This window comes from Rhipicephalus sanguineus, chromosome 1 (assembly GCF_013339695.2).
Source record: "Rhipicephalus sanguineus isolate Rsan-2018 chromosome 1, BIME_Rsan_1.4, whole genome shotgun sequence".
NCBI lineage: Eukaryota > Metazoa > Arthropoda > Arachnida > Ixodida > Ixodidae > Rhipicephalus > Rhipicephalus sanguineus.
In genome coordinates this window covers 203,919,420-203,941,639 of record NC_051176.1, presented here as the reverse complement: position 1 = coordinate 203,941,639, position 22,220 = coordinate 203,919,420, and the positions used below count along the sequence as shown (strand labels likewise).

Genomic DNA, 22,220 nt, shown 5'->3' with positions numbered 1-22,220 from the left:
AATTTAAACTTTTAGTATAGATTCACAGGGAGGGGATTCTGGAGACGGGGCTCCACAAGCTAACGCAGCGATCACTTTTTTGTTTTGTTTTTGCCGATAATTCGCCGCCGTCGCCGTCATGTTCCGTATAAAGTCCAAATCGATAACATCGCCCTGCGCATCGTATGTTCTACGCGCGAGTAAAAGCGCGCGAGCGCTGGGAACGATCGCGTCTGAAGCAGAGATGAAACGAGCCGGCCATCTTCGTCGCACAAAGGGCGCACACGATCACATCGTCCCGCGTGCGAGGCCTGCCGTCGATGGCTTCTCAAGTGCCACGCCACGGTGGTCTAGTGGTTATGGCGCTCGACTGCTGACCCGGCGGTCGCGGGATCGAATCCCGGCCGCGGCGGCTGCATTTTCGATGGAGGCGAAAATGTTTGAGGCCTGTGTACTTAGAGTTAGGTGCACGTCAAAGAACCCCAGGTGGTCGAAATTTCCGGAGCCCTCCACTATGGCGTCTCTCATAATCATATCGTGGTTTTGGTACGTTAAACCCCAAATATTATTATCATTAGATGGCTCCTCAAGCGGAGAGGAAACGACCCGCTCGTCTTTCGTCAGGCGTACGAGCATGAAGGAGCCAGTTGTCCGTGCTGTGCTCTCACCGCTCACTTCGCGTTGAGACAACAGACAGCACGAAAACCGCTTCGCTCCCTGGAGCGGCCTATTCCCTTACACCAGCGTTTTGTAGAGTTACGCGAGATCGGATCCAAGCGAGTTAGCTGCTAGCCTTACTTCGTATAACATTCAAATTTGTTGTTATCGCATTCATTGCTTCGCTCTTGTGGCGAAACTGTGATTTTTTTTTTGAGGGGGGGGGGGGGCTGAGCGACGTCATGGCTCGAAACTGCGCAGCCTGGGTGGACACTAGTCCCATGCTGCTATCACTCAGGGCTTTTTGGAGGCAATGCAAGTGCAGCAGCCCCATCGTATGTTTCGCATTGTTACGGCGGCTCGTCTCCATAAACCGGGACAGGATTTTCATTGATGTTTTGCGACGCAGGTCGTAGGGTCGTAAAATGTGAACACGGTCTCAGCTTCTGACCAACGCCTACTTAAGTATATATAAAACTTGTTATGCCGTCTGGGTGGTTTGCCGCTGTAAAGAAAATCAAACATTAAACTCGATAGTAATGATTTGTTGTCCCTTGGGACTACGACGCCCGGACCATGGCCTATATCTTTTAAACTCACTGCCTTGAAATGGTTTTCGTTAGCTCTCAAGGTGCGCGAGAACTACTGTGCGCGAAAATTTGATTCATGATTAAATTTGTGCGCTACTTATGTTTGGCCATTCTTTATTGCATATGTGTGTTAGTCATTATTTGAGATAACCTGATTTTTGTCATTCGTTTTCAATGTTTCCTGTTAATGAAACGAAGCAGTCGGAAGCGAGTTGCATTCCACACCTTTCCATCTGTGCCCATGAGCTTATTGTCCACAGTCCCGGCACGTTGGGCAGGTTCTAGCATAAAAAATGTTCAAAATGATCACAACGCCGAAATAGAGCTCGGTCGTTGTTGCACGACCAAATCGGTGTCAGAAGCAGCTGACGGCTTATAACAAAGAAAAAAAAAAGGCACGCCTTCGTGAACACGGCGCGTTGTCCGCCTATCAAGGGTGTGATGTGCTATTTACGCTATTTTTTCCCGCCTATTGATACGTACCAGCTACGGACACTAGAAAGCAGACCACGTAACAGCTGGTCAGCTTCACTGTACTTCACCATTCTTTCATGTTTATCCTCTTTTTACGTGTTCTGAAATCGGTATGATAGCGCCTCCGAGCCTAGAATAAAAGCACACTGAACGTGCTGGAGACCTGTATGCGAGTCTTATAGGAAGGCTACTTCGCTAGGCCTCACAGCGCTTGAGAAGGGATAGCACGAGCCAGGTATCCGCACTCAGTCAATATAGATGGCACTCCTTGCCATCAGCGTCCCACGCATCAACTGCGCCCATGTTCCGTGCGTGTCTGAGGGTGCAGCTCTTTCTTTCGTTTAGAGTGCAGCTCTTTGCTGCGTTGAGCGTCGGCGTTTCTCGTCCGTCAGAACGAATACAGCGAAAGATGAAAGCGAACGCGGGTAAGGAGGAAAGCAGAGCGCCGCACGAGACTGCGTGGTGGTGCCAAGTATTTCGCTGCGCCGTGCTCCCGACCGGGCTGCAGAAATTAGGCGCCTTTTCCTCTTCAAACCACCAGCACCACCGCCATAGTATTTGCAACCTGCGCCACCAAAGCTGCGGCGTTCGAGCCGCCGAGGCCGAAGCTTGTCGCCACCGCCGCCATGGTGCCCGCAAAGTGAAAACGCGTACAACTGCGCTCAAATTTCGCATTAGGGAGCATCGTGATCGTCGGTAATTTTTTTTTTCTCTACAGTCTCCTTCCGGACATTGGCGATCAACGTCTATTTGACACGGGGCCACGGTAGCCGTTCAGAAGGTGAGGGGAGTGCGTCAATGTTGCCGAGCCCTGAGACTTATAATAAGGGACGTTCACAAAGGGGCCCTAGGAGCAGCAGCAATCACTGAGGCCGGATATTTAGGCAATAAAGAAGCGCGTTTTCGGAGCCAAAACTGCAGGCAGAACAACGTTTTAGGCCTCCAACGTCGTATGTATAGGCACAATAAAATTTGACATAAATGCAAATAACTTCAAAACAAAGACGTGCGCGACCTCTACCTCTATCAGGAAAGCAAGAAATGTTATAAGGCGCCAACAGTTAAACATAGCCGCGCAATTGTCCTTTTTTCCGCACGATTCCCAGAACATGGTCTCTCCTTTTATTCTATAGCATGGTGAGTCAAGTGTCCACTGTCGAATCAACACGCTCCTGGGTCTCTTTCTTTTCGGCATGGCTGGGAAAGGCAGGGCAGCAGCAGGTAGCCGGACTGCTAAAAGACCAGAAGGAGGGGATTCTTCCTATTGGCCGGACTGAACCGCGATTTCTCGCCTGTTGGTGAACACCTTAAAATGTAAATCACAAACAAAAACAAAAGCGGCACCACATTTTACTTTCTTGAGGCTCTCTCTGAGGTTTCGCATTCGCCAACCACTCGCGCCATGCTGGTCGACGCGTCGCACTTCACTGCTGCTAGCGGTTTGTCTTCCGGAAGTTGGCTGAACTAGAGGACTCGGTTGAACCCCATAAAGTTTCGAACAGTCAACCTTGCCCGTTAACATGAATAACGGTCTCAAACTGCACTCGAAATCGAAGCTTGAGGCTAGATATAGTGTTCATATAGGCCCCGATTTTGAAAATAGACATTTAGGCTATAGGCACTTATGCATTTAGGCACAAACGCCAAAATAGGCATTTATAGGCACTAGAAAAACACTGCAAAAGCCCTCCGTAACCTCTAATTCATGCTCATGTATCAAAGTGGGGTGATAAGAGCGCAAGAAACAATATAGGCATTTGCCTAAAATCCAGAATATAGTAATCACATGGAGGACGTTCTCAAGACATCCGAGAGCGTTTTGGTTTGTACACGTAGGCGGTGATTAAGAATAAATGGGTAAGGAAGACAGAATACAAACAGGATGTTGTCATTGGTCCTCGAGTTTACCTTCTCATAGATGCCACGGCGAAAGCCATTTTAATGGAACCATTAGCAAGGAGTGAACTTGGATATACCACACATAAGATACTGTTACGAGCAAATGTCTTCATAGATGTTGAAAGGGAGGCTGTGAAGCTGGCTCTGCATCAAAATTTTCATCCATTTTTTGCACGCCGTCGCCCCATCCTGCATGCTGTGTACCAACCTACGGTTTCGAAGTCTGGCTGGCAAACGACGTATCCTTAAATCAAGGAACGTTTCGTCGATGTCGCAGGCGGTTCATCGGAGAACGTGTAGTCGAGGCATTCGTAGTGGAAAGTGAATTGACCAAAATACATTTCTGTCACTGCGAATTCGAAAACGAGGAATTTGTGAACGTCGGTTCTCTTTGAGAGTTTTGACGGAATAATTTCTTATTTTCTTCCCTTCCGGAAAATATTAACTTTGAGGCGGCCACTCTTTTCCTTTCTAAGGTTTGCAGGTACTGAATTTAGAAATAATTAAAAGTCAGTAGGCATAGGAAAAGATCACTAAATGATAAAGTGCTCTGGAGAAAAATAATAAAACATAAAAGCCGCAATTATAAAGAATCGTCAACTTATCCCGACATATATCGCACGTTGATGTATGTCGAAAAATTAAATGCATGTTTTTTTTTTTCAGTTCCTGTATAGTGCGAGTTTTCTTAGTGCACTGCCATACATACAAGGCGTCGGCCATGTAGTGGCGAGCCTCAAGATGTAGGCGCAAGGTATTCCGTAATAAAGTATTGTTTCAGCCTGTCACGCGTTCGTACTCGGCAAACCCGGCGTCTCGTTCGAACGGCCACCGTTTACCACAATGCTATAGCCGCGAGTGCTACACGAGCATACTGCACCGACTAGAGTCTTCCACCCACCTTACACTAACATACGGAAGCTCTACTAAAGAGCTGTTGGCTACTATTATGAGGTACAGTGCCTCTGTGAGACTCTTATCACAGTTTCCATAGCAGCAGTGCTGTCTCCGTAGGTGCTTCATCCTCATAATCAACACCTTCTCTCTCTCTTTACAGCCATTCTCCCTCCCCAACGCTGAGCAGCAGGTGAGGACATTGATTCAGGCTGGCTTCTCAGCTTTTCCACCACAATCTCTCTTCATCGTAACTTTCGTATATATAGTCGACGCAGCGGCTTGTTAGTTTCATTGGTCCCATTTCGTTACATTGTGTATCAGGCTGCAAATAATTCACTTGACGTCACGTGTTTGTACTGAAGGCAACCGTGTACATATATTTGATCTTACCATGAGCGCAGCTGTCTAGCACACGTTTAAAGCTACCTAACACACATGCGCCTATAGGAGCAGTCTATGAGATTGGATCCTTCCCCCAAGTTTGTGGTACTTAGCCTTTTTAGTATCGGTTAAATATGATATATGATAGGCTGTCGAAATTTGCAAAGCGTACAGTTTCTATTTTATCTTGACGGCACGCATTCTAAGCCTATAGCGAAGAATGTAGACAAGACCCGTGTTGCTATCCTTTACTATTTCGTAATGTAAAAAAAATAGTGCGAGAGATCCCCTATTCGCTTCCTGTAGACTTACCCCATTACGAGAGCTAAAAGTTGGAACATTAGACTTGAACTATAAAAGGGAATAGAAGGAACTTCTCCAAATCCTTTGGCCAGTCGGTACTACCTACCTGTCTACTGCTGTAAACTTCTGATATTTATAAGTTGCATTACTACAGAACGCGCAGCACATACCGTCACATCCCCCCCCCTCCCCTAAGTATAGTCAATAGTCCATGCTTTAGCGAAAAAAAAAGCAACAACAGCCTGCTGCATTCTCATAAATTAAAATGGCAGATAAAAAAAAAAAGATGAGTAAGCGTGCAGAGGAGATGTACCAGGGATGACATGAAAAGTACTTTTTCGGACGTGTTCAAATTAAGACCTACTGCTGCGAGAGGCTCCTTCTCAAAATCTACGAGCTCTGTTCAAAGGCGGGAGTGGCGACGGGCTGCAGCCTACGACATTCCTCGTCATCCAAGAAAAAAAAAAGCCATCCTGGCTACTTAAGGGGTGTATAATGCGGGTCATAATATTGTTTACGACGCTGAACATACACAGCTTCGCGACCACGACAGCCTGTATGTACTGACGGTGTGATGGGCTCGACGACAATGTTTAGAGGCGATGAATTGCGCGTCCCAACATGCTACAGTGCCAGATACTTTGACTTAGGTTTGACGTGGAGCTGGACAAAGAAGTGGAACCCAAAGCCGCACATGAGAGCCTGGGCGAAAGCGAAGATGTAGATGTTTGTGGCACAGCGGGACGACTTTCTTCAACGTTTTAGGGGCTTGACTGAGCGCCATACACTCGCGAATGCGAAGGGGTGGCCAAAAGGTATGTTGTCAAGTGGTGGTCAGCGGTGCGCGTCTATACGCAAAACAGCCGGTGATGGCCTGCGATGCATTATTGTATGCGTGTCACGGAAGGCGGGACGTGGTTCCGATTGACATAGACGGCGACTTTCTTGAAGAGCATGCCACCAAAAGTCCAGATGAAACGTAACGTCAAAGCTCTTGTTTGATGATGATAGGTGCTAGCGCGATGAATGATGCGAAATCGAGTGATAACCGCGTGTAAGAATTCAGAAAGGAGCGCACCGTCCTCTGTCCGTGAGGAGTTCTCAGTGCTCGTCGTGACGGAGGATGTTAATTTATAGGCTGCACGGGAAGGGCGACCGGTTCCACTTGCGTTACAAAGTCGGTGACGACAATTATCCAACGGTTTCCAGATGGCGCTACGTGACGAGAGGGGCGCGAATGAGGAACCCGGCCGCAATACGCGCTTCACATATACGACGTGTTTCGCTGGTGGCAATGTGGTGACTCGCTACATTGCTTCTGTACTAATTCGTGTCAACAATCATATCGTGACATTGCTTATGCCGGAATTTTTCGGCAGTGAGCTGACGTGGTCGAAATCAGCTGAGGGGGCATCTCTCGCTCTATAGGTGTCGCGGCCGCTGCTCCTAATTTGGGAAGACAATGTAAATTATTTGTCTCAAGGAAATTTAATGTTTTATTCACTATCTCTAGACAAGGCACTTGGTAGTTCGCGAGTGCAGTTTTCCGACCCATGTTTTCTATTAGTAATTGTTTACACTACGCATGCCACCTTCGAAGCTAGGAGAACCAGTAAGCAGTTTACAAGCAGCGGAAAGGGAAGCAGTTACGAGCTCGGAGCGGATAATAGAGAAAGACTTATTCTTCTGGCTCATAATCAACCTTGTACGAGATATTTATCAAAATTTACGGAAGATGTAGGAAGAACAACGTCGTTTCTTATACTTTGTTTTCCCCGAATAATGAGCTGCAGCGTGCCCTTAATACGCGCAGGCTGTTCTGAAGAGGGAATCATTCGTAAAAAAATTACCCAAAAGAATAACCGCACGCACCACGTACTGCCGAGAAAGGCCGGCTAGGAGTTATTACATAAGCAAGGGCTTCGCCGAAAGACAAGAGAATATGTGTGAACAGGCCGGACGATATTGCGTCGGCCGTTCACCTGCTTCACCGCGTCATAAAGGCAATGCCGTATAGTCGGGGAACACACTTTAAAGAAATGAGACACCCCCGCTGTGGAGAAAAAACGGCAACAAGAAATGAAGGAAATTTTGCGAGCTGTACACACTATATAGGCAAAACTGAGAGAGCGAAACGAACGGCGCCCATTTCGCGCTCTCGTGAAAAAACAACAAGAAAAGCAGCGCGGCTAAGGGGAACAGTCGACGAGCGTGTACATCATCGATTTTCCCCTTATGTCTCTTGATTCCGGCGCTCGCGGAGCGGTAAAGGTGTCGTGAAATTTGTTGGGGCGGGAAGAGGTCGCCCGTGTGTAGGTTTTGTTCTCAAAGTGGCGCTATTCCGCGCAGCCGGCGCATGCCTAGCTGCTGCTGCTTAGTCGCCACTACACAAGCGCGCCAGCGTGCACCGCTAGCCCTTGGGCTCTGGGGAAATTTTCCCGGCTTTCTTTTCTTCTCTTTTGCCCCCTGATCCCCCGTTCTCTTCCCCCTCATTTCGCGGCGCGCTCCTCGTTTCGCGCGGTCCCTTTCTCCGGCAGCGGCGGGCCTTATTTATGCCTCGCGCACTGTGCTCGCTGATCCCTGGTCTTTCCTGCTGGTCGACGTGGTACGGCGCCACTCGCTTTACCTAGACGCTGCAGGCGCCACCCAGGCCACGCGCTGCCTATCGGCGCGTACTGGATGTCGGCGCGTTATACATTCACGAGCATACGCAAACGATGTATACAAGCACGCGTCTTTCATGCACTTTAACGGCTGCGATCTTTGAGGCCGTCGAAGAAAGCGTGAGGGATAGCAACTAACGCGGCGAACGCTAATTTAAGGCTGAAGCCGAGAATAACGTGCTTGCATGGGTCATGCATATTTGCGTATACAAGTGTGGTCCGTCGGAACGACGACGAACACGCTGCCGCGTCGAGTTTGAACGCGGCATCTTTATTGCTATGTAGTGTCTCGGTCCGTAAATGAACATGGAACCATTTAAGCGCTTGGGCATAGCCGCGGAAACGAAAGACCTCGCCGAATTCGGTTGTGAGCTGCACTAGAAAAAGCAGTTAAAATCGAAGGCCTGACTACCGTTCGCCATAAACCCGTATTTTATGCGACCATTGCAGCGACAACATGGCTGTTCACGTTGTTTTCATAGGTAATTGTTCTCTCTCTACCAATATGCTTTTGAAGATCAAAATCACACTTTTTGTTTGCATATATAAACGGTGAAGAGACACAAATTAAAATTTAGGGGAAACAAGCTCTCATCTGGAAAATGTGGAGAGGCCCAGCGGAGGGAGACGCCTTTGATCTTATCATTTACGTTGACCACAAAGGCGCGAGGATCGATAACTTGGTGTGGTTGTTGAGAAAAGTTGTCAGCGTCAGTGTGCTGCGCGCACACGCTTGTGAGTTGAGCAGGACAAATTCAAAAGAATTACTATAACAGTGTAGCAGCGGATGATATGGGGGCATAGGCTCGGCAGTTGTAAAAGGTTTTCAGAGTCAGCTTTGGCGCGAGAGCTTATTCTCTCGCCTACGTATGCCTGCAGTCTCAGAATAGTGCCACGGAACAGTCGCCTGAGCTGTTCCCACTAGTCGCTTCTCGTGGGTGCTGTGCAAGCAGGCTTTCTATTTCATGCTGGGCGCACTTCGTTCTCTAGTTCGTGCTCACACATAACCCCGCGGCCAAGACCAAGTGATATAAACGTGCCGTAGACGTTTGCACGAACAGCTGCAATACAGACGGCTTAGTGACGACCCTCTCCGCAACTCTCGAGCAGGATTTAGAAAGGCTTTAGAGCAGGTGGTTCTTTCGAGGGACATAAAAAACGCATGCCACCCGAAGGGTGGATTCTGTGGCTAAATTACTAACCTGTGCTTGTGCCATAACTTTGGGTTCAGTGTGAAATGACGCACTCACGGCAGAATGGTTTATGCGTGGAAGAAAAGAAATGAGCTCCACTGCTGCAAGTTATTTTTTGGTTGCAAAAACTTGTCGTATATGCATGGGCCCATTCTCGATTTTTAATATGCATCGCATCGGCATCCGTCGTCAGCTATGCCGTATTTTGAGCAGTGTCGCTTAGCAAGGAAGCCGAAACTAGATTTAAATATGCCCTTGCGATATGTCTTGTTTCCTATAGAAGATAAAGAAAGAGAGAAAGAAAAAAACAAAGAAAGAGTGATCAGTCTTCCCATTTGGACGTAATTAGCATACTAATAGTTCCGAGGGAGAGCCGATAAAATGGGTGAAAAACATTGAGAAGTATATTACATCAGTATTTCTGAATTTTCCCAGCACCTGCTGGTGCCAGTCCCTGTACCTTCGAGGACCATCATTGTGCGATGTAAAAAACTTAAACAGGGAAAGAAAAAAATTGCATAAGTTTGTCGCGAATGAAGGCAGTTCACTGAGAACAAGACGGTTGATGGTTCCTTTCCAGTCATACAGCTTATATTTTCGCTTGATCAGCGCCAAAATTCTGCATGATTTAAACCAGAAGTCAAAGAAACAGTCTCGGGCTGCAAAAATGCATTTTGTAGTTGTATGGTGTTCGCGATATGCTGTGAGCTTGTCTTTGCTCCTGACATGTCCAGACGACCTTGCTTAGTTGGCATGGCCTTGATGGCTATACATGTGCACTCAAGATGACTTTCATTGCAGAACCTTTACTGGTCATTCAAAGGTTTACTATGAATTTAAGAAGCCCGCCTTTCAAAAATAATTAATCTGGTTCATCTACACTTTCATGACGGAAAAAAATTGCGCTGATATATATGAGTTGCTTCACAAATTGACCGATCGATTGAGTTTAGCGTATCTACGAGCTACGAACTTGCAATTCCATCTGGGGGTTCTGATCAGTATCTGGAGTTCTTCACTTGAAGCATTCTTATACGTGGAATTGTTGTCGGTTAGTATTTACCTCGGAGGACCGCGGAAATCAAAAAGCGTGCATGCGTCGCTGAACTCTGCTCGGGTGGGCAGCTGCGATGGAGAAGCTAGCCACCCGAGCAGCGCCAAGCCACGAAAGACGATCATAACGATAGGTCTATAGGTGATAGAGTATGATTCGTAATTATGCTTTGTTATCACTCCGCACCTACCGGGCGCTGTCAAGCGAGCATACAACTGGTTTAAACAGCGTATTCCATCCTTCTCTTGGAAAAGTGGTCAATACTGGGCGACCGGTCGGCCTCCTAATGGGAAAACAAAAGCTCGCTTTACCTCCACCGCAATTCGGCCTAATATCTCCACGGGATCGGCCACATTTTTTTTTTTTTTTTGCTGAGGGATAGCGACACGAATGACGACACGAAAAATTTCCGACGAACGTACCACTTATAGCGTCGCTCTAAAACTTCATTTTGATAAATGATTGCGATAAGGCCATTCGCGAAGCACGTGCGCAGCTGCCAAGACGTCACAATCTAAGTACTGTATCGCATGCTTAGACATCTGTGCTAAGATCGCGCAGCAATCGGGCCTGACATGCGGGGGTTCTCGAGAGCTTTGGTAACTTACGGAGCGGTGTCGTATGGGGATACACTCCGAGTTCCTGGGCAGGCAATAGCTAGCGTGCCTGACAAAAACAACGTTGCACGCATTGCAGAGAAGAAGTTTTGGGGTGATAACCTTTTCCTGTGTTCGCCCTTTCATTCTTTACACCTGTATATCCTTTCCTATGTCGTTATCATGTCATCGTTGCTAGGACAACTACTCATCATCGCCTCAGGCAGAAAAACAAGAATACTTTGTCTGGCGTAATACTGAAAGGTGAGCTAGTTGGTACATATACATCGTAATAACTTTTCTAGCGCAGACTGACACGCGGACAAAGTCGTTCCCTCTCTTTGTCCATGTGTCAGTCTCCGCTAGAAAAGTTATTACGACGAATACTTTGTCTACCACCTCCGGGATTGGAAATCGTGCACGTCATGCTACCTCCACTTCGAAACGCGTATCTTTGGCGTTTTATAATTCGTGCCAAGGATTCAGACAGGCTCCGAAAGTGGCGGCGTTTGTGCCTGCGTTTCGGAGCCCACAGCAGCAATACCGATTCTGTATAGCGGACAAGAGCGATGTTGTGAACATCGCAAAGAAGTCCTCGAGGCGATGGCAATGGCCGTTGTGGACTGCTGTCGCGGTAAATGAGCCACGATCTGCAAGAACTGCACAAGCCTGTAGATTTTCTCTATCTTTTTTTCCCTTTCCGAGAGCGCAGAATGTATTCGTTCTGGATTTGGACACGACGCTCTTCGTGGCCTGTACTCATCTCGTTCTATGTACCATGTGCTGCTCGGATTCCTTGCGGTCACGGCGAACGTCGTCGTGACTACGCCTGTTGGTGACGTCAAGCCATGGCGGATGCTGGAACTGTCTTCACTGAATTCATCCAGTCATCGCCCTGAGCAGCACGTGATTCCGGAAAATCTGCAGCCGGTCATCGAAGGATACATGGCTAAGCATCGCGAGACGCTTCCGCTTCCGCTCTACCGCAGCTATAAAAGCGGCCCATTCCACCTGCGACAGCTGGGACACGACGCTCTTCGTAGCCTGTACTCGTCTCGCTCTATGTACCAGGTTGGTTACATGAAGCACTCGCTCTGTTACCGGTCGAATAACGTCTTGCTGATAAGGGTGTCGTGCCCTATCAACAAGCGCTTATTGAGTCATTATATTCGTTGCTTTGGGGTGGGTATTTTGTGCGGGATGGAATACGTGGCTTTTGATTTGAGTCTCTTGTTTCGCGATGGGCTATTGCTTCTGTGTGGGGACGTGGAACTAAACCCTGGTCCCATGGCAAAAACCGAAGCGGAACATTTTGAAAAAAAAAAAAATCACACAGGTCACGCAGCTACAGGCAGACCAGGCGACTGTTTTGTCTAAACGAACCAAATAGAACTTCAAAAGAAAGTAGACAGCGTGATTGCAAAGACCACTGTAATTGAGCATCGTGCTTCACAAGTCGAGAACTCGTAGCGGAAGCTTGAGGCTAAAATCGACGATCTCGAAAACAGGAGCCGGAGACTGAGACTGAATGTGATCTTTTTTGGCATCCGGGACAATGAGCCGAAAGAAACGTGGCAAACATCCCTAGAACTAGTAAAATGTGTTTGTCAAAACAACCTTAACATTGATAACATACATGTCGAAAGGGCGATCGGGTGAGAGCATGCCGGGAAGGGAGAAACCGGCCGATTGTAGCGAACTTTTCGAGTTCGAAAACGCGTGAAAATGTCGCGGCTACAAAATGCTCGTAAATTTAAAGGCACGGGTCCCGGCTTTTCGGAAGACTTCAGTCATGCAGTCCGAGAAAAACGGCGTCTTCTCTGGGATTACACAAAAGTAAAAGAAACGTCTAAGTAAAGAATTTCATGTACGTCTAAAATATGATAAGGTGGTTATAAATGGGGACACATACACATGGGACTTTGATACACGTCAACCAGTTTTACTGAGAGCGCCTGCGCGTTCGACCAACGGGGAATGACATGCGCAAGATGAAACTCCTCAGAGCCGCAACAGCGGCTCGGTTGGGCCTAAAGAATTTTCTGTGCTCTTAGTCAACTGCAGAAGCATAAAATATGAAGCAGATGATTTTGCCTCTCTGGTTGGAACTGTCCAGCCCCATGTCTACTAGGTACCGAATCCTGGTTAGATAAGAGTATCACTAACATCGAACTATTCCCACCAGGGTTTACTGTCTTCCGTAAAGATAGACACCGGCACGGCGGAGGCGTTTTTATTTTAATATCAAATGACTTGGCCAGTGAAGAACTTCATTTTGACAATGATGCAGAATCAGCATGGTGTCGAGTGCACTTCCCAAAGGGGTATATATTTGGATCCTTCTACCGTCCAACCGATAGTAATGAAATTCCGATTCGTAATCTTGCTGACATCTTATCAGTGCTCTCTGGTCTTTTGGGGGGCCGATTTTAACCTCCAAGATATCAATTGGACTAGTGATGGCGAATTATATAACAAATCACGAATAAATACAAACTTTGAAGAACTATACTTCTGTTAAGGTATGAGGCCAAGTGTCGGAAAAAAATGCTTAAAAAGAGATAATCACTAGATATTATTGGTATTATTAGCGCCCAAAGATGCTAAAGAAACATTATACTTTTTACATGTTACGTCTGCCCTAGATTTTATGCCTCTATGATTTGGGACACTTATCAGGACTATTTGACACAGGTTATAGAAAAACATCAAAATCAGGCTGCACGATTCGTCTCCAGTAACCACAACCCTTTTCAAAGTGCCACTGAATAAAAGGCATTGCTGGGCTGGGAAGCGTTAAGAAGAAGAAAAAAAACTTGACTCAAATTCTTTCACCGTACCTTTTATAATCAAAAAGGCATTGATAGCCGCACCTACCTGTCAGAGCCATCCTATGTTTTGACTAGGCACGACCACTCCAGCAGAGTACGCGCATACAATCGCAATACAAACCATTTTTCCAAATCTTTTCCCCCACAAACTGTACGAGACTGGAACGTGTTACCGGAAGGCGGTGTTTCTCTATCTGATAATCATGATTTTTATTCCCGATTGTGTTTAGAATAACGTATAATTGTCCTATAGTTTTGTTTTAGCTTTCTGTTATCTTTGAAAATGTTAACCTACTGTCTTTTTTACCTTGTTTACCTTGATGTTAGCTTTGTTATATATATATATATATATATATATATATATATATATATATATATATATATATATATATATATATATATATATATATATATATATATATATATATATATATATATATATATATATTTGTTTATCACTGTAAAACGTGTAGCACATGGTACTAAAACTGTCTGCCCTGCGATAATGCCTACGAGGCAACGCAGGTATTCTGTAAATAAATAAATAAATAAATAAATAAATAAATAAATAAATAAATAAATAAATAATGAAGAGTGAAGTTGAACTTACCATTATATCAGTGCCGAAACGAACTCGCAGCACATTCGCTTGAAACTCAGACGTATTGAATGATTTACTCCTTTATATAGAATAAGAAAGTTTGGCATGTAATGTCCCCGTTCTCTCCATGTCAATGATTCTAAAATGGTTAAAGAGATGGGACAGCAAATAAAATCAACACCTCTCAGCATTTACGTACTTACCCGAGCAAAGGTGGCACATGTAATTACATTGTAATTACATACCAGAAGAAACAAAAAAAAAATCCGGCAGATCCCACGCATTGTGGGAATCACTTTCGTTCGAAGCAGTCAACGAGAAGGCAACTAAATAGGCCGCATTTTTTTTGCTTTGAGCCAAGCGTTAAGAGGAGGATCGTCGTCTTTGCGTAAACTCGTAAGTATGATGTTGCGCATATCGTGGGCTTTCCAGGCACGACGCTTACACTGGCGTGTAAAGGGTAGCTCATGGTCCAACATAACGTCGGTATTCACGTCAACTCCCAGACGCCAGTTTTATCGCAACGAAGCGCACGCTATACGGCGCGATGGTGTGCATAAGTTGCGGTCGTCGGCGTATTCGAGCAACGTTGACTACAGCTTGCGGAGTCACAGGTGTACATGTGTAATGTTTATTACATTCCTGTAAAAACTGCTACAACAATTAGCGTTGTCCTGACGCAACGCCTGTATGCGGTCTTTTACCGAAACAGTTTGAAGCACTGCCGTGGCGCTGTGGTAGAATGCTTGACTGCCATCCAGAATGCCTGGGTTCGAATTCGGCTCACGCGTTGATTTTATTATTCGCTTCTGTCGGAATTTGTCACCCATTAACAACGCCTCCGACGCCGGCACCAGATTCTCCGCGACACGGGCCCCATCACGCTATCGCGTCAAAATTTCCGAAGTCTGGGTTGATATTGACTGTGAATCGCCTGCGGCGTATACCCGTATAGCACGGACCGCGGTATGCGGGTGTGTCCTACACGTGACTGTTGGAAAGGGTTTCGTGACCTACGCGGCTGAGAAGTTGCGTTATTCATGTCGAGACCTGCGAATCGTGTTCGCATCACACTCATGTCCTTCTATGCCAATTTTGCTATCTACCAAGTTAAAGAGACGACCACGAGAGCGCCAAGACGTGGGCGGCTAGATAGATAGATAGATAGATAGATAGATAGATAGATAGATAGATAGATAGATAGATAGATAGATAGATAGATAGAAACGGTCAAAGTGCTGTGGTTTGGCTAGGAAATGCTTCGCATTAAAAATCTGCACCATAGCTGCTCAATCTGCCGCACATTCACCGCAATGACAAGAGGGTCCTTGTTCTTACTTTGACCACATGGCATATACCTGTCTTCTATGGGTGAATATCTTGCATATATTTGGTTTGATTAGAGGTGAGAGAATTTAGATAGCTTTGCCCACACCTTTTTTCCTGTTTGGGCTTTCATATCCGGTGCGCTAAGAAGGGCACGAGAACGGTGATAGGCGCCAATGCTACTAACAGCATCAACGTTGGAATTAAGTGAAACATTCTTTAATGGCTATTGTTCTCGATAGTCACGGAAGGCGAACACAAGAGCTCAATTGTTCTTATGCACGTAAGATCGGCACCGCTCTTATTCAGCGATAGCACTGTCACGGTTTAAATGGTTACTTGCGCAGCTTTGTTGTCGTCGTGGGTTCGTTCTGTGTTATCACTAGAGACCGGATTTTAAGCAAATGCCTATTTTGTTCCTTGTGCTCCTATCGCGCCATTTTGATATATGAGCATGAATTGGAGGTTAAGAAGGGCTTTTATAGTGTTTTTACAGTGCCTATAAATGCCTATTCTTGGCGCTCGTGCCTAAATGCGTACAAATGCCTATAAAGGCATATTTTCAAAATTGGCGCTTATATGAACGCTATTTAGCCTCAAGTTTCGCTCCCGGGTGCTGTTTGAGACCGTTATTCATGTTACCGCGTAAGATTGACTTTTGGGAACTATGGGGTTCCAACAACCGCTAGCAGCAGTGAAGCGGGACACGCCGGCGAGCATTCGCCGCCGCGCTGACATGGCCCGGGCGGTTGGCGAATGAGAAACCACGAAGAGCGGTCAGCGGAAAGGAGAGTGAAGAGCAAAAAAGAAAGAAAAATGTGATGTGCACGCAGTCTTTGTTTTGTTTGTAATTTATTTGTTAAGGTGTTCACTGCAGTAGCGCAGCCAGAAATCTTTTTCGGGGGGGAGGGGGGGGGACAACCATACTTTATATATATGTTCGTGCATGCGTTTGTATGTGTGCGTGTGTGTATACACGCACGCAAAACTGAAAAGTTTCGGGGGAGGGGGGTTGAACACCCCCCCCCCCCCTGGCTATGCCAGTGGTTCAATGCTAGTGGAGAAATTGGCTCTACGCAATTCTACCCGGCCAATAGGAGGAATCCCTCCCTTCTGGTCTTTTAACAATCTGGCTGTCTGCTCCTGCTCTGCGCTTCTCAGTCATGCCGGAAAGACACTCAGGAGTGTGTTGATTCGACAGTGGACACTTGACTCACTCTACAGAACACGGGAGTGCGAACCGTGCGGGGCAAAGCACGCTATGTTCAATTGTTGGCGCCTTTGTGCAATCTTAAGCAATAACATTTTTGTTTTTCTGTCGTAGATAGAGGTCGTGCACGTATTCGTTTGAAATTATTTGCATTTATGTGAAAATTTATTGTGCCTATATTTAAGATGTCGGAAGCCTAAAACATTGTTTTGCCTGCCTATTTTTGGCGCCTAAAACGAGCTTTTTTAGTGCCTGAAAATCCGGCCTCTAGTTATCACTTATTATCAAGTAGCATCACATATCCATGTTACCGCAGTATTTTGCATTTGCAAATAACTCCTACGAAACATTTGCTAGCTGGGCATGTAAATACCTCAAAATGAAATAGAAGCTAAATTAAAGAGGAAAAGAAATACTGTTATTTGAAGAACTCAAACAGCGCGGACGACAAGGAATAGAAAGATAAGACAATTATTGTTTTGTCTTGTTCTTTAACTGTTTCTTATCGCTATTTAATTTCTTCAACGATGTATCAACTTGTCAAACTAGCTGTTTTATTGCAGAAATATTCTTCTTCCCTCTGCATAACCATTCACGCGTGCATTAAGAAAGTGACGGCCCGTATGAAACGTGTACCTGCACTCAGCACTTGAGAGGCTATGGTGCGTAAATCGTTGAACCATCGATCACAGGTTTTGCCGTCGCATTCGCGGCGCAATCTTATCCACGGGGCAAAAAGGAAAGGAAAAGACACCATTAGCTTTGCCCCGAAGCAGAGCTGTTGCAATACAGCCCCGATATCCTGGAGCCCACGCCTACCGCGCACCCGCGCCGTTATTTATTGTCAGGCAAACACAATTACTACTCTAAGCACTCAGAGCTATATTGTCACAACGCATGTCATGGGAATGATGGTGTAGGAAAGTATACATAAAAAAAAAAGAAACGCGAGACCTAGGTTTGAAAATGAAACAACCACCGCGCTGGTGCTTTCCCGCAGGCCGACAATATTGGAAGAAAATGCCAAGTTTGCGCAGTAGCATTGCGTGACAAAGATTCGCAGAGACGAAAGTCAGTGAGAGCTGGCCGAGCTTTCCTTCAGCGGCGGGATTCAGACGTTTCTTTTTTGTCAGAAAGGGAGCTGTCCCAGGATTATATCGACCAAGCGGCCATATAGCTTCTCAGAAATGGCTGTCGCTGAGGAGAGCTCGTGGAAGAACTATACATAAAAAAACTAAATAAAGAAAGCGGACTGTCCCCTAAGAGCCAGGCACTTCAGTGGGTAGTAGTGCGGGTACTAAATGAAAAGACGGCGCGCCATATCAAAAAAGTGACCGACAGTAGAACGGACGAGTTTAGAACAAGGATGACGGCTGAAGGGGTCTCTCCTTTGAGAAGTACAACCTTTTGATGGCGGTGAACCCAGAAAGCTGTGAAATCGATTCCGGTCCATTATGCATTCGCTGTCTTTCGGCTTGTGCCCGGGAGGGAAGCATGCAGCCGCTATGCGATGACCTAAAGCACAGTGTGTGACGTTGTCCCTGGCATGCGTGTTTGTGCTGAGAAGCTGAGCTCGAAAGCCCCCAAACTTCTTTTCTCGGTACTCTCGAATACATAAGAAAGAATGCAAAAAAAAAAGAACGCGGTAGAATTTTGTGAGCTTGCAAAATTGCAGCTGGACCTTCAGCGACGCTGTTCCTCTCGTGCAGTTACATTAGGAATTTCGAATGTCTAAAATAACACAATCATTCATTAATTTGAGTCAGATATTAACAGCTATTATGAACTTGTGTCTGTCCGTATCAATCATATCGCGTTGGCACTCCCCCCTTAGAAACCCGTGGATTATTGGAGGACTACAGCGCTGTATAATAAAAAGTAAAATCTTTACAAAAATGTAAAGCTCCAGCCATTTCACCTGGCCCTTAGGACCCGTTTTAGATTGTATTCACAAGCTCTCGCAGTCTTTTTAAAACAAGCCAATAAAACTTATATTATCAAAATCAAGTGCTCGAAAACGAGAATTACTGCAGAAAAAAATGAAACATAATTAAAGAGTTTTTAAATCTTAATCAGCAGGATGCACTTGTGACAGAATTTTGGGACATGATCAGCGTTCTAACCAGGCCTGCCGCTATCGCCAATTCAATTAAAGAATCGTTTTAACACGAAAGTGTTTTATGCCGGGGTCCACCACAGCTCCACTGACGTATTTCCGTCACGGATATGACGTTGTAAAATACAAAGACTAACATATGGCAAAGAAAAAGTTCCGTCACCTGGAATCGAACTCACGACCTCTCGATCCTCAGCGCGCAGCGCGAAACGACTCCGCCACAAACAGCACGTTCTCCGTCATGCTAACGGCGTGCTATTTATATACACCATTTGCCAGTGGCGGTACTCAGAGATCAGGGTACATCAGCGTGTTTTCGTTATCAGTAGCCAGAAGGCGCGAAGGGCTCGAAGAGCGCGCTTTAAATGGCGTCGCCGCCCGCGTTGAGATGAGCGTGTGCCTCTACAGGGCGTGGCCGCTCCTGCGCGCGCGTTATCTTGTACGTCTTGCGCTCTCACCGCAAGTTTGCTTTCATGTTACAGAGAGCACGAAGGTCATTTCGCTCACTGTAGCGGCCGCTTTTGCGAAAGGAGCGCGTTGCTCACAAACAAATAAGTGAAAACTGTGACAGTTCGCGCTCATCCTGTGTATACTTGTGCGTTCGTTTCGTGCGTCCTCCTCTGTTTTTGACCAGCGTGCTTTAACTGTCGAGCTGTGACAGTTGTTAGTTCGCGCTCATCCTGTGTATGTTCGTTCCGTGCGTCCTTTCTGCTTGAGCAACGCGTTGGAAGTTTCGATCTGCTTGCCGTTCTTCGCGTGACGTTACAACTTGTTGCTATAGCATTCATTCCTTCGCCCTCGGGGCGAAACAATGCACAACAAACGCTCAACTACGTCTGTGAAGACACGTTTTGCTTTCATGTTATACCGATCCTTATGACAGAGGGATCAACCATGTTTTTTTCAAGAATTGAGCATCCACTATCACCAACTTGCCTGCATACGTTGTCTCTCTCGCCTCACTATTTTTTCTTAAAACCCACTTCACAAGACGAAATTCTTCGCGCTCTAATAGGTTGGAAGACCACAGGCTGTGGCCTCGATACAGTTTAGACATTTGAAATCAAACTTGTTTGCTCGTGAATTATCGTCCGTCCTTTCAGATATTATAACACTGCGTTTCATTTGGGTGTTTTATTGCGATAGCCATTATATGGACACTCTCGGCGGATTTTTGCCGTTGCCGTCGCCGTCATGCCCCGGATATATGTATGTATGTATATATAAATAAAGGTAAGAAATAAAATTAAATCAGAAGAAAAAAATCCCGAAGCGCTCGACCAGTGTTTTGAACCTGCGACCCCTCGCTCCGCAGCTTGCTGCCTTAGACAATTACGCCATGGCTCATTTTTTTTTGATCATGGTATTTAATAGAATGCGTATGAAAATAGTACACAGTATCACAACAGTAGAGTTACACTACTACAGTCACTTAGCGACAATGAAAGTACAAGCACTTCCACAAAACTGGAAGACTAACTTATAGTCCTTCATTCCAGGGAGAGTTCTACCACTAGATGCGTATAGATTCAGTGCACGCTATTGGAAAGAACGTGTCCCTTTGATTGAACGGCAGGCCCAGGCATTTGTTCCATATCGCCTTTCCATTTTTGGGAGAGCCGAAGCTTGTAATACTTTTTTAGCAACAAAGCTTTACTATGTGCTGCAGCTTATTCATTGTGCTAGGTCTTACGTGCAACGCTTCCATCGTATATTTGCAACGTTCATATGGTCTTCGACTTTTGAGCCCATGCGTCGTGACAACATTTTCAGACAAGTTAGTGACGGTGGTTTGGGTTTAATACATTTGTATCTATGGCAAACAGTTTCACGCTTCTTCTTTTTCCGTGACAATTCCCATCCCATGATTCGTTCGTTCTTGTAAGTTAACTTTGTTAATTGTTTCCCTGACTTGGTTGTTTCCTCAAACTTCTCCGCACGCCCATGCCTGTGGGGATTTATGGAGGAAGTTTACTCTGCAGTTCGATTTCTTAAAGCCCGATTTTCAACAGAATATTTGTATACTGTATCACGGAAAACACTATATAAGGACTTAATATCTATGCTCTTCCCTCCTCCGCTGTACCGATCATCATATTTTGATCTTCCAGGCCATGATGTGTTGAAACGAGTGCAAAAAATGTATATGTCTCCCAATTCAAAAACATTCTTCTATAAACTCCATTCTGAAACACTCCCCGTAAAAACATGGTTACAAACAAAAGGAATTTTTGTATCGTCGGTCAACTGCCGTCTCTGTGATGTACCTGAAACAATAGAGCATTGCTTCGTGAGCTGCAAAGATGCGATTCTTTTCTGGGATGTCCTTCAGCGAACTCTGCAGAAAGAATTTGAAATTAATTCGTACACTATTCGTTATTTGATGCCAACACCTCTTGATGAAGTGCCGTACGATATGTTCCTTGTTATTGGTATGCACAGTTTGTGGAAGACGCGAATGCAGGACCGTACCGCAGAGCCGATCACCTCGTCACGTATACATTTCACCCGAATGGTTATTCATTTAAAAGAAGTTTACGACGAACTTGATTTCAGACCGGACTGGTACACAATATTGGCGAGGTGCTTAGCCTCGCCACCTTTTCTGTGCAACACCTGATGAAGTACGCCATGGCTCATTCGGTCTCGTTGATACTAGCAGCAGAATACAAGCGCACGTCACGCAGGTAAAGTATAACCATCTCAGCGCACGCTCGCGCGATAGAGAAGTCTTCTTCCTCCAGTTCTTCGAGCGCCTTGATGATGATAGTAACGCAGGCAAAAGCACATATAGCTTAGCCAACTGTAGCATGCGGCGCTCGCTCCACTACGGCGCGTGCTCTAGTTTGATAGAAGTAAAGAAGACGTAAGAAGGACAAAGAAGTGCGTTTGCTCTGTAATTTCAGCCTGAGGAATATGTACCAACTCGAGCCAAATGACGTTGTTTCTTAGTGACCACAATCGACGCTCGTAGGGAACGCGAGCCGTGGCTTCACGTGCCCTGCCAAGCACCGTCTTTATTTCTTCTCTTGAGGTCGCGTGCTCTGCAGTTTTGTTTGCCGCCCAGACAAAGGCGCTCCAAGTTCTTGGGACAACATGAGCGCAAGAGTCCGAAAGTGGCTTGCGTTCTGCGCATGATTCCTGGTCGCTCGCAAATTTCTTGGGTCCCCAATTGTAAAACTCTATAGTGTTACGCCAGAGTTGGTATGTGCACCTTCGACTTGTACTTTGATATACAGGGTGTGGTCGACCATGCTCGCACGATTATCTCTTGAGGGGGAGTTTTGTACGTCTTGTGCTTTCAGCAAAGTCTGCGTTGAAGCTATAGACCACACGAAGGTCAGTTTGCTCGCTGCAGCGGCTGCATTTGCGAAAGGAGTGATTTGCTAGCTTGAAGAGCCGAAGTAGGGTTAGTTGAAGTGACAACTTGGACAGTTCGCGCTCGCCCTA

The 22,220-nt window shown here is 46.0% G+C and overlaps 1 pseudogene; it reads left to right on the top strand.

The window, feature by feature from the left end:
- Positions 1–20,371: 20,371 nt before the first annotated feature.
- LOC119381248 (uncharacterized) lies at positions 20,372–21,270 on the top strand (annotated as a pseudogene).
- Positions 21,271–22,220: the final 950 nt, after the last annotated feature.